Source organism: Eriocheir sinensis, chromosome 41 (assembly GCF_024679095.1).
Source record: "Eriocheir sinensis breed Jianghai 21 chromosome 41, ASM2467909v1, whole genome shotgun sequence".
Lineage (NCBI taxonomy): Eukaryota > Metazoa > Arthropoda > Malacostraca > Decapoda > Varunidae > Eriocheir > Eriocheir sinensis.
The window spans coordinates 14,148,925-14,162,793 of record NC_066549.1 but is presented as its reverse complement, the minus strand read 5'-3'; the positions used below and the strand labels follow the sequence as shown (position 1 = coordinate 14,162,793).

Genomic DNA, 13,869 nt, shown 5'->3' with positions numbered 1-13,869 from the left:
ATAAGAAGGGCAGGGAGAGAGGTGAGGGGTGCATGCGAAGCAGGGGTGATGAGGCGAGGCAAGCAAGTGACTGCACGGGGTGATGGAGAACGAAACACACACACACACACACACACACACACACACACACACACACACACACACACAAACAAACAATTATAACGAATATCAGATGAAAAACGGATAACATTATCATCATAATAATAAAAATAATAATGATCATAATGATAGGCCCTACCCCATTTGCCATCCACTGGTCCCTCCTCCCCCCGAACCCCATATACCATAACAAGGTAGCCTTGGAAATAAATAAGAAAAATGACAACAACAATAATAATAATAACAATAACAATAATAATAATAATAATAATAATAATAATAATAATAATAATAATAATAATAATAATAATAATAATAACAATAACAATAATTATAACAATCTTATTACTTCTTCATCGTTTGCAATAAACTTAGATTTGGTCCGAGACAGAGTTCATGTTATTGTAGCTTATTCCCAGAGGGCCTTAAATACTGATCCTTATAAGGCTGGCCAAGGCGCTGCATGCACGTCAGGCTGGGCTGGTGCGTATCGGGTGTGTATGACCCGCTCGCCGCGGCGGTGCTCAGTGGGTCCTTGACGGCCTGAGCCACGTCACTCCGCAGGGCCCACACACCATTCCCTTCACACACGCTGCTCCTCTTGGAACAACTTATTCCCAAAGCAGAGGCACGAATAATACACGAATAATTAAGTTGAGCACGTTCCAATCGGGATAGATAATTTTATGTGCTGCTGATCCCCGAGTTATTATAAACCGATATTTCAAGGGCATCTGTGCCGTGACAGCATCAACGCGTAGGTTTAAAGTTTAGACCGCAGCCTCCAGCAGTGTAGTGGTGGTGGCGGCAGTGTTGGTGGTGCCTCCAAGGCCACGCACCACCTGACTCCTCTCCCCGTCCCTGTCTCCTTCCCGCAGAATATACACACTTATAATGTCATTCCCGGATTCCCGGAGTCGGCTCTGCTTCCTCACCGAGGAAAATAACGCGCACTGAACTTGACCTTTACTCAGCAAGAACTGCAGACGAATCCCAAACGTATCCATTACTGGCTCCGGATATGGAATCGATTTAAACTGATCACTCGTGTGTGTGTGTGTGTGTGTGTGTGTGTGTGTGTGTGTGTGCAACCCTATGCCCTGGAAAACGGAGACAACAATAATCTGAGGCTTGGCAAGCCACACGTGCGGCAGAGCAGTGTGCCATGGCTGGCTGCTGCACGCCTGGCTGGTTCACTCCTCGTTCACGGCGCTAATTAACACACGGGATGAGACAAAACTATCCTTCAGGTTCTGTCACATACCGTCCCTGTTCTGTCATTGTTTATCCATTACGATTAATCAAACAATGAGGGCGTACGCGGGGCCGCGTTGACTTGCCTAGCCTTCTAGGCTCTCCCTGGGGGGGGAAGAACGTCTCCATACACGCGTGCGCGCGAGAGCTCATCCACAACCGTGCTCGCGCGCGCACACACACACACACACAATCTGCTCCTACCCGCACTCAACATTCGCGCGCACACACACACACGACAGATGGGTCGAATAGCTATGCTTATCTGTTTTCAGATGATACGGAACACATGAATGTTAAAAAACGACAGATCTGGAGAAATTAAACAACAGGAGTAAAGCGTGGAAAATGAAATTATAAATGTCACGCTTTAGAAACGAGTGAGGAAAGATCCACATGAAAGTATAATGGGGAGGAGGCACTCAGGGAAGCATAAGATGGAAAGACTTTGGGGTGGTTGTATCAACAATCTTTGCCCAAACACAAGCTGGAAAGAGTGGCAACAAACATGGTGCCACACTTAATAACAGAACTGTCATACAACGAGAGATTTCGTAAACCAGAGCTGCCTACAGTGCAAGAAAAAAGAAGCAACAGCATGGCATCCAAACTCCCAAATGGGTTGGACTATATAGACAGGGAAGGCTTGCTGGTAAGGATTAGTGGATGGTATGTAAACATAAATTGAGGGAACAAAATACAGAAAGCATATAAAGAAGTTCAGCCTCCCCAACTGAATCATTGATACTTGGATCCGATGAAGAGGTTTTTAGAGCCAAGGACAACCATGAATTAAAAACTACAGTTGAATATGAGCTAAGCTCAAATCCTGTAAACTACATCTAGGTGCGCGTACGCGCGCGCACGAGTATATATACACACACACACACACACACACACACACACACACACACACAAACGCGCATGCGCACTCATACGCATACGCAGGCTTATACACACCCACACACATGCATACGCACTCATACACGCACGCGGGCGCATACCCACCTACACCCACACCCACACACATGCACGCGCCCGCGTGAGGAGGAGGAAGAGGATTAAGAAATTTAGAAGAGGATAAAGAGGAAATGGAAGAGGATTACGAATTTTAGAAAAGATTAATAGGTTTACAAGAGGTTTACGAAGAGGAGGAGAGGATTAAGAGGAAAAGGAAGAGGATTAAGAGGTTTGGAAGACGACTAAGAGGAAAAGAAAGATGATTAAGAGGAAATGGAAAAAGGATTATGAGTTTCTGACGAGGATTAAGAGGTTTAGAAGAGCTTTACGAGGAGGAAGAGGATTAAGAGATTTATAAGAGGGTTAGGAGGAAAAGGAGGGGGATTAAGAGGAAAATGAAGAGGATTACGAGTTTTAGAAGAGGATTAAGAGGTTTACAAGAGGTTTACGAGGAGGAAAAGGATTAAGAGAGAGAGAGAGAGAGAGAGAGAGAGAGAGAGAGAGAGAGAGAGAGAGAGAGAGAGAGAGAGAGAGAGAGAGAGAGAGAGAGAGAGAGAGAGAGAGAGAGAGAGAGAGAGAGAGAGAGAGAGAGAGAGAGAGAGAGAGAGAGAGAGAGATCGCATGCGAGAAAACAAACCAAGCGTAACATTATTCTATACGGCCAACGGGGAAAAAAATAGAAAAATAAAACTATGAAAAAAAAGAAGAAGCGGTGGACGGTACGGCGAGGTGTGAGGAGGGATGGAGTGGAGAGAAGGAGAGACAGTGGAGGGAAGGAGGGATGGAATGGAGGAATGGAGAGGTAGGAAGTTCTCAGCCTCTTGCCCACATTCCTCCTGAGCAGTTTCTTTTGCATCCAGCGGTTGAGTTGAGCCTCGGGGCCTAGACTGCTCTGAGGCTGCTGGCTGTGGACCATCATAACCAGGGCTCCTCCACCACCACTAGGTACCGCAAAATAAACCACTACCACTGCCCCCACCACCAACAACCACTACCACTGTCACCACTACCACTGACCCCACCACCAACAAGCCCTATCACTGTCAACACTACCAACTAAACCACTACCATTGACCCCACCACCAACAATCCCTATCACTGCCACCAGTACTAACTAAACCACCATCACTACCACCACCTAAACCACAACCACTAGCACCACCAACAACAACCACTACCCCTGTCACCATTACCACTGCCCCCACCACCAACAACCACTACCCCTGTCACCACTACCACTGACCCCACCACCAACAACCACTACCCCTGTCACTACTACCACTGACCCCACCAACAACAACCCCTACCCCTGTCACCACTACCACTGCCCCCACCACCAACAACCACTACCCCTGTCACTACTACCACTGACCCCACCACCAACAACCACTACCCCTGACCCCACCACCAACAACCACTACCCCTGTCACCACTACCACTGCCCCCACCACCAACAACCACTACCCCTGTCACCACTACCACTGCCCCCACCAGCAACAACCACTACCCCTGTCACCACTACCACTGCCCCCACCAGCAACAAACACTACCCCTGACCCCACCACCAACAACCACTACCCCTGTCACCACTACCACTACCCCCACTAACAACAATCCCTATCACTGCCAACACTACTAACTAAACCACCATCACTACCACCACCTAAACCCCCACCACGAACACCACCTCAGCTAAGACCTTCACCGCCGCCTAATCAGACCCCAAAACCGATGCCACCAGATCCCCCAGACCCCGCCCCCCTCTCCCACCACCACCAGAACTGTCAACACTTCTACCGCTACCCTCCACAGCACTGGCAAGGCACTCGGACCACCAACAGGGCGCCGCCGAAACAATACTACTGCCACGATTGGAGTACTATACCAACGCTGCTCTTTTTCAGTACCCCCAAGGCACTCTGGCAAGGATGAGCAGGGCGAAACCCGACACGCACCACCTTGCTTTTCATTGTTTGCTTTTCTTTAGTTGTATATCTGATTGTGTTGGGGCTCATTCTTCTCTTTTCTTCGCTGTGTTCATTGGATATATCTTTTAATTCATCAATCTTTCAAAGCAAGCTGAGACTAACCACACCTTGCTGCACTGTACTGATTTCTTTACTTGTATTTTACGATGTTCGAGTTCTTTTTTTCCCCTCTAGAAATAACATCAAACATTTTCCTTTATTCGTCAACCCAAGACACCCAGTTCAAACACATCAACTTACTGCAGTCCCTCCTTCCCTTCTTCTTAGCATTTAATACATTTACATGTTGGCGTTTCCTTCTTTGCCTTGCTCTAAAAATGGCCTAAAAATATCTTACTTTATTCATCCACCTAATTACATCTTTCCTTTTACTGTGCATAAACCACGCACTAATCACTTCCTTCCGCCTTGAGTCTCCTTGTGTTTCCTTCCTAAGTCAGCTCACACACTGTTGTATTTGGGTTGGAAGGCCCCCAAACACGCACGCCTCTAAATACTGCACCCCTCGTTCGGCCACCCCACCGCCTCTCAGCCAACTTCCTCCCACCCTGGCCTCCTCCTTCTAGCTCAGCACCCCAAATCACTTACATTCCCCGACACATGGCGCACAACAGCACAGGGAAACATGCAGGCCTCAAAAATACTGAGCCTCCTCGACCTCATCACCAACCTCCTCCCAGATCAACACCCCAAATCACCTACGTTTCCCGACACCACACCCCAGCGAAACATGCAGCCCTCTAAAATACTGCACTCCCTCGACCCCACCATCACCTTACAGCCAACCTCCTCTGAGCTCAACACCCCAAATCACCTACGTTTCCCGACACATGGCACACCACCTAAGCGAACCATGCAGGCCTCTAAAATACTTCAACCCCTCAACCTCATCACCACCGCCTCACTGCCACCGCTTAACCTCCTTCCACCCCTGTCTCCTCCTAGCTCATTAGTCAAAAGCATGGCCGTTTCTCAGCACAACACGGCACCTACTACTGCCACTAACCACTAAGGCACTACCACTTATACCTAAAGCACCACCACTACCACTGACCCCACTACCATTGCCACCTACAACACCACTAGCCGCAACACCAACTAAGCCGCGACCACCACTACCACCACCACTATCTAAACCACCGGTGTCCCAAAAACTACCACCACCAACAACACCTCCACCGCCACCTAACTTAAACCCCCACCACAAACACCACCTCAGCTAACACCTTCACCGCCGGCTAATCAGATAATCGTCACACCACATACACCACGACGGAGCACACTCCCAACGACGCTGTCACTCCATCCTATTCATCACTCCACGACAGGGAAAAGGAACTCCTCCCGTAAGCAGATGAATATACACATGCCAGTTAAACAAGTACATACAGATATAAATAAAGGCAACGCTACGAGATGAAAGAAAAATTAAGTCTTGCAACGATAAAAAAGGTCGCCCCATCAACACACACACACACACACACACACACACACACACACAATAACTAACGACACACTTCCGCTCGGTGTCGCGGCGTCGTTGTAGCCCATAACTTCATCACTGTTATTATAATTGTCTGGGTATGCGGTGGACGAGGCTAATTAGTTCACCGTTTCATTCTTCTTCCTCCTCCTCCTCCTCCTTCTCATTCATTCCTTCCTTCCCACTCGCTCCTCTATATACAACAAAGTACATATGATTCCGACAATGGTAAAAATGAACAAGGAAACGTAGCAAAGGTTATGGATACAGGTTGCCTTCGCTTTCGGGCTCTTGTTCAAATTTGTTGTTGTTGTTGGAGCGGCGTCTAGAGGTCTTTTTTTTATTGTCCTTGAGCTGCCTCCCTTGCTGTAAAAAAACAAAACAAAAAAAAAAAAAAAACATATTGGCCTATTAAATAACGAAGTATAAGAAACATGATTCTGATGGTGAAAAAAGCACAATGACGCACAATGACATAACAGGTTGAAGATACGAATATTAAAAGAGAACTGGTTATAAAAAAAAATACGGTATACATTAACATTACTCAAAAAGTTAAAAGAGCAACCCGTATCGACTAGTTAATGAAACGCATATATATTATTTCAAGCACTACCTTCCTGTGGCCCTTTTCTTCACGACACCAGTTTCGATATTATCACTAGGCCAGACACCATTTATACTCTGCAAGCGCTTTTCACGAACCATTTTCACGGCTACGTCTAAAATACTAATTCTACCTCAGACACATCATGAAACAACTAAGGAAAAGTAACAGTAAGGTAGAGAAGTATACGTGGAATTCAGCGAAGGCGGAAAACGGATTAAAAACTGCCTCTGGTTTCTTAGCAGGAAAAAAAATGTTATCTTAGAATACGGCTGAACCTCACATAGTACTGAGAAGATTGGCAAGAATTAGTTCGTTCATTCTTCCTCCTTCTCCTCCTCCTCCTCATTCATTTCTTCCTTCCCACTCGCTCCTCTATAAACAACATAGTAAATATCATCACCCTCATAGAGCAATTGGCTAAGTCATTTTTCAGCGATTTCCAGGTTTTTGTCTACATCAATTTTCCAGCATGTGACGCCCATTTTTGTATAGTTGCCTTCGACATTCAAGGTTTGAGTGTCCTAGAATTGGCCTCTTCATTTCTGCCTAAACCTTAACCCAAATGAGATAATGACAGTTCTTTTCTGATTTCCTGTAAAGTAGAAAATAATGACTTAGGCGGTCTGTTTATGAAGGTGACGATATGATTCCGACATGGCAAAAATGAACAAGGATACTTATAGCAATGGTTAAAGACACAGACTGACTGCTCTTGTTCTATTTTCTGTTCGTCACTGAGTTGAACGACGGCGGATGAAGAAATTTATGGATCGGGGTAATAAATGGTGACAGGATTGCAGGAGCTCCTTTGACTTATGGATCAGGATAATAAATGGTGACAGGATACTGGGACTCCCTTGAAGACTATACTCACTTCACTGCCTTCTATAATATTCTCCTTGTTCCTCTTTACCCTCTTCCCCCTTGCTTCTCTTGGTTTCGTACTGCTTCCTATACTTATTTTTTTATTCTTGCCTTTCCTTTCACTAATTTCTCCTCTCTATTTCCTGATTTTTTTCTTTCCCATAAGTTCATTCAATTTCCTTCACTTCCCTTCATTCATTCTCCTCCTCCTTCCCTTCCTTCATGTCCCGCTCCTTCCTCCCATTCCCTCCCCTTTACTTCATTCATCCTCATCGTTTCCTATTTTCCTTATTTTAATTCCTCCTCCTCCTTCCTTCCCTCTCCTCTCCCTTACTTCATGTCTTGCTTCTTCTTCCCTCTCTCCCACTTCACATTCTCTCTTCTACTTCCTACCTTCCTCTCCTTCTAATACTTTCATTCAATTTCCTTCACTTCCCTTCATTCACTCTTATTGTTTCTTTTTCTCCCTCTTGATTCCTTCTCCTTCCCTCCCTTTCTCTCCTCCCCTTCCCTTCCTTCATGTTCCGCGCCTTCCTCTCCTCATACCTTCCTTTTAACATAATTTATCTTCAGCGTTTCTTTTCCTCCCTCTTTTAATTCCTTCTTCTCCTTCCCTTCCTCATTGTCTTGCTCCTCCTTCCCTCCCCGCCATGTTCTCTCTCCTTCCGTGTCATTCCCTCCTATTTTATTATCTTCATTACTCAAGTCTTTTTAGTGTTAAACCAGACACGCGACCCTATTTGTTATACTCTCTCTCTCTCTCTCTCTCTCTCTCTCTCTCTCTCTCTCTCTCTCTCTCTCTCGTACACTGACCTGCCATCTCCACCATCTTCTTCTTTTCCATGGCCGCCTTCTTCCTCTTCCATCGTTCTAGTGTAATAAAACGCTCCTGCTGCCAGTCTGCTGTGCTGCTCATGGCGGTAACTTTACTGAGACTGGCAGGAGCAGGAAGGCAAGCAGGCAGGCACGGGGCGAGTGAGGCAGAGAAAGAACAGGAGAGGGGATGGGAGACACCGAGAGATTAAAAAGACAGTGGAGAAATAAACTTTAGTAATGGATATCAAGTGTTTAAGAGAGTGAGGAAGTTAAGGAAGTTATGGGGAAATAAGCTTGTGTAGATATAAGTGGATAGGTGTTTAAGAGAGTGAGGAAGTTCAGAGACGGTCAAGCCTAGGGCGAATGCTGGGGGGAGGAGGGGGAGAGAGAGAGAGAGAGAGAGAGAGAGAGAGAGAGAGAGAGAGAGATGTGACAGGAAGTGCTGAGGGATGATGGGTAGAATATCGATAAGGAGAGAGTTTAGTCCAAATAAGGATGAGGAAGGAAGGGGATTGAGAAGCGAGAGGTGTTGCTAATAAGGACGAGGGAGTAAGAGAATTGAAAAGTGAGAGGTGTTACTAATAAGGGTGAGGGAGTAAGGGAATTAAAAGTCAAGAGATGTTACTATTAGGAGAGACTTTAATCTGAATGAGGATGAAGAAGAAAGGGAATTGAGAAGCGAGAGGTGTTACTGATAAGGACGAGGGAGTAAGAGAATTGAAAAGTGAGAGGTGTTACTATAAGGAGTCAGGAAGGAAGGGGATTAAGAGGCAAGAGGTGTTAGATCTGCCTTTAGTCTGAATGAGGATGAAGAAGAAAGGGAACTGATAAGTGAGAGGTGTTACTATAAGGAGTGAGGAAGGAAGGGGATTAAGAGGCAAGAGGTGTTAGATCTGCCTTTCCTCGCCACTCCACGCCGCGCCTCGTCAACTGCCTGCAGGAGGAGCACGCAAGCCAACACATGGACAGGAGGCAAAAACTTAGCGTCAGAATACCCCGACCGGCGCTCACTTGGCATACAGAGGCACGCACATGAACAGAACACACCCCGAGCCGGCACCAGCACACGCCCCTTCACAGCCTGGCGCACTTCAGAGCATTATTGGCCTCACTGCCGCTATGTTAGGAGTCCACGATTCACTTTAGTCCTACGCCTGATTTTTTTAAACGTCGCATTAGTCTTTATCAACAACAGTTTGGGTGATTCGTCTTTTTCAACCCGTTTTTCAAGGCGTGGTTAATTGGCTTCGTTGATTTTTCTATATCACTTTTTTTTTTAAGACGAGTTTGTAATATGTCGACTTAATTCTGTAAAAATCCAACACTTCTAGCCAACTCCGTTCCAAAACAAAGAATTAAAAAGCCAAATTAGCAACAAAACACTTCATAAATGCCCCCAAATTGGCTTAGGGAAAACACGCTCTACACTCCGATATATCCCCCCGCCTCCTTCCCTGCGTCACCCCTCATCACCGCGGCTCGATCACCACTAGATAGCATGGCAGGGTACAGGAGGGAGTCAAAGGGCATAGGCGCGGACCGTTCACACACCACCTTGGCTCACACTCACTGCCGCGGATCTGTTTCCAAAGCCCGAGCGAAGCGTCTGTTGAGCTCCTTGACGGTGAGGGACGGGGAGGAAACTGCCCTTCATGGCACGCACTGGGAACACACACACACACACACACACACACACACACACACACACACACACACACACACACACACACGAGGCTATCTTGAATGAGGGCAGGAGGAGCAAAAATTATGAGTGAGAGAGTGAGTGCGAGGAACAGACGAGGAGAAAATGATGGGGGTCAGGCCGGGGCGTTAATCAGGCAAGCGGTGAGTGAGTGACCACCGGGGTAAGGGGGAGGGGGGGGGGCGGGGCAGCGAGACGGGGTATGGTTTATGGCGCAAGTGTGGCAGGTAAACAGTTTATGCCACAGGTGAGGGGAGGCGTCTGGCGGATAAGCAAGACTCCCTCCCTGACCCCATACTCTCATGAGGGAAGATGTAACAATGCTGGAGGGTGGGACGGAGGAGGGGGGGTGAAGGTAGGTTAGTGAGGAGAGGGGAGAGGAGGGTGAAGGTAGGTTAGTGAGGGGAGGGGAGAGGAGGGTGAAGGTAGGTTAGTGAGGGGAGGGGAGAGGAGGGTGAAGGTAGGGTAGTGAGGGGAGGGGAGAGGAGGGTGAAGGTAGGGTAGTGAGGGGAGGGGAGAGGAGGGTGAAGGTAGGGTAGTGAGGGGAGGGGAGAGGAGGGTGAAGGCAGGTTAGTGAGGGGAGGGGAGAGGAAGGTTGGGGAGGTGTAACAGAGGAAGCAGACAATACTGGCAGACCCCTCCTCTTCCTCTCCTCCTCCTCCTCCTCCTCCTCCTTCAGTAATCCCTCTCACTTCCTCCTCCTTTAATATACCACCCACACATCCCTTCTTTTTCCCCTTCAATAATTACCACCACCTCCTTTTTCCTCACCCCTTTCCTCTCCTCCTCCTCCTCCTCCTTCTCCAGTAATCTATCTCCCTCTCTTCTCACTTCCTCCTCCTCCTCCTCTTCCTCCTTACCCTGTACCACCCACCCATACCCCTTCATTAACTAACTAATCACACCCTCTCATTTCTCCTCACCCCTTCCCCCTTCCTCTCCTCCTCCTCCTCTTCATCATATACCACCCACACATCCCCCTCCTTTAATTAACAACCCCCACCTTCCTCCTCACCCCTTCCCCGACACAACGCCCACACCCCTGTCTTGATTTACAGTTTCACTCTCATCCATTTTCTTTAATTATCAATCCCCAACACCAGTCATGCCTCATTCTGTATATCAATAAAACTTTTCCTCTCTCTCTCTCTCTCTCTCTCTCTCTCTCTCTCTCTCTCTCTCTCTCTCTCTCTCTCTCTCTCTCGTTCTTAATTCTATAACCTTATTCTGACTTCCTTATTATCAACACATTCCTCACACCGCTTATTTCTCTAACAAACGGCCTAATTTCACTAACTAACAGCCCTTCCTCTTTTTCTCCTCACACCCTAATTCCTTTCTCTTTTATAATCACATCTCTCCCCTATCTTAGCTATCAGTCCATCCCTTCCGTCCCTTCCTTTCTTACAACAACCCCAAACACCCACTCGTCTTACCCTTCCCTCCGCCCACAACCCCACCCACTCCCATCTTCTAATAAACATAACCTTCTCACTCTTTTAACAGCCCCGCCCGCCACCCGCCCCCTGCCCACACCACCTCCACGCTTTTCCCCCGTCAACAGCATCATCAACTGAACATGCCACCGTCTGGGCGAGCTAGGAACAGGTCTACTGGCCGTGGTATGTTGAGCCATGTGGGTGTGAGGTGTGCGGGCGGGCGTGTGGCTTTGTGTCGGAGTGGCGGGGGACGAAAAGCAGCCAAACCACCTCTCTATGGAGCACACCACACAGACAGACAGACAGAGAGAGAGAGAGAGAGAGAGAGAGAGAGAGAGAGAGACAGACAGACAGACAGACAGACAGACAGACAGACAGACACACACACACACACACACACACACACACACACACACACACACACACATGCAAATCGAAGAAGCGAGGCCATACAGAATGGAGCGCGATGCATTCCAATCCGGGCCAACACGTCCCCCCCCCCCCAACACACACACACACACACACACACACTAACTACCACTGCTGCTACCAACGAATGGGCTCCCCTGCTGCTACTTCTGCTTCACCTACTGCGATTTCCCCTTTTCTACTGCTTTGTTTGAGGCGGGATATGGCTTACTGCAGCGTATTTTAGGTGTATAATGATTTTTTTTTATACTTATACATTCATGATGGCGGAAATCAAACTTTTAACACAGCTTTAAATATTTCACTTTTCCCGTATACTATTTATAATTTTTAGATGGATAGAACAATAAATAAACACACACACACACACACACACACACACACACACATGGCCCCAGACAGCCCCATGCATGCAAAGCCTCCGCCACGGGCAAGCTGTCAGGCGCCACTAGCCACCCAACGACCCTGCAGCCGCCGCCCGGAGCCAACTTATCGACGAGGGCAGGAAGGACGCCACTGCAGAAAGGCAAGGCTACAGGGGCAGGGGCACGGCGCGCACACACACACACACACACAAAGAAGGCGGATGGGTACCACGGGTTGTGTTACGTCTAATTAACGAACAGACGGCGTGACAATGATGTTAAAAGGGGATGATGATGCCAAGTCTCTCTCTCTCTCTCTGCCCCCCACCCCCCGCCTCCCTCCCTGTGACTGAGCGCTTCCGATGTCCAGTCCACCGTTGCCAGATTATCGTACTCAGAGCCGCGTATTTACTGGTTTCTGGCCCATAATTGTTGCCAAGAAGCACCAATAATTAAACGATAAACATATATGAAGGCAGTTATTTGGGTGATGAAAGCAGTTTTGGGGTCGGAAATCGGCAAATATAAAAGGCAGAGTACGACAATCTGGCATCGTTGGTGAAGTCACGTCACGTCAGGTCACCCCAAGACAGACACACGCGACCCACACAGCCACTAGTCATGTTCCACCGCTTGCTCCCTGCCTCCTCCTCCGTCCCTCTCACTTCCGCCCGTCACTCCCGGCAGCGTCTCCCTCACCTTCTCACTCAATCACAATGACATTATTCTTACGCCTCACTTCCGTCTTCTCTCATTTTTCCTCTTTTTTTGTTTCTCCTTTTTTTTCGGTGACGTGAATTTTTTTTCCACTTGTCTCCCTCTTTGCTATTTCATTATGACTTTGCTTGACTATTATTTTTTACGGGCTTTTCAACTCGACTTGTTCTTTGCTTTCTTGTTTTTCTCGTCTTATTGTTTCCTGTTCATTGTTTTCCACTTTACCCGTATGCTATTTCATTATGACTTTGCTTAACTACTTTTTTTTCGGGCTTTTTCACTCGACTTATTCTTTTCTTTCTCGCTTTCCTCGTCTCCTTCTTTTCCGCTTTTCCATTCGCCTGTCTCTTTTCCCATTTCGTTTTCCCTTCCTTCCCCGCTCCACTCGTCTTATATTTAGCTTCCTCGTTTTCCTTGTGTTATTAATTCCTGTTTAATTCCACTTTTCCATTCGCCTGTCTGCTTCCTATCTCGCTCTCCTTCGCTTCTCCGCTTCACTCGTCTACCTCCCGTGTTTCGCTCTCCTTCGCTTCTCCGTTTCACTCGTCTACCTCGTGTTTCGCTCTCCTTCGCTTCTCCGCTTCACTCGTCTACCTCCCGTGTTTCGCTCTCCTTCGCTTCTCCGCTTCACTCGTCTACCTCCCGTGTTTCGCTCTCCTTCGCTTCTCCGCTTCGCTCGTCTACCTCTCGTGTTTCTGGAGGCGGCGCGAGGTTGTGCCGGCGGCTGGTGCTGGGGAGTGTGTGGCGTGTACATACGTATTCAGCCGGGCGTCGCGGGTGCCTGCTGCCCGGGCCGCTGCTGGGGAAGTGTGTATGTGTGTGTGTGTGTGTGTGTGTGTGTGGGAGACGCTGATGATGCCCCGAGATGCCAAGGCCCTACCTCCCTCCCTCCTACAGATTCTTTTTCCTCTTCTCTCTCTTCCCCCTTCTACCTCCTCCTCCTCCACCTCTTTCTCTCCTCGCTTACTCCTCTTCGCTGGCTTGACTCCTTGCCAATATTTTGTTTAGAAGGAAAATTACTAAGATTTTGTGAGATACGATTTTGATATGTTAACTCTCTCTCTCTCTCTCTCTCTCTCTCTCTCTCTCTCTCTCTCTCTCTCTCTCTCTCTCTCTCTCTCTCTCTCTCTCTCTGTGTGTGTG

The 13,869-nt window shown here is 47.8% G+C and overlaps 1 protein-coding gene and 1 long non-coding RNA gene across 10 annotated transcripts in view; one reads left to right on the top strand and one right to left on the bottom strand.

Moving 5' to 3' along the window:
* LOC127009693 (thyroid receptor-interacting protein 6-like) overlaps positions 1-13,869 on the bottom strand; it is a 47,481-nt gene that overhangs the window by 20,580 nt on the left and 13,032 nt on the right. The window lies entirely within an intron of this gene.
* On the top strand, positions 8,176-10,965 carry LOC127009694 (uncharacterized). 7 transcript variants are annotated; one of them, XR_007762140.1, is made up of 3 exons: positions 8,176-10,135; positions 10,171-10,205; positions 10,346-10,965. It is a non-coding gene; the product is annotated as an uncharacterized LOC127009694 (long non-coding RNA). The 7 variants fall into 7 exon arrangements; XR_007762139.1 differs by having other exon boundaries at positions 10,171-10,265; positions 10,371-10,965; XR_007762142.1 differs by adding an exon at positions 10,311-10,335 and having other exon boundaries at positions 8,176-10,205; positions 10,371-10,965.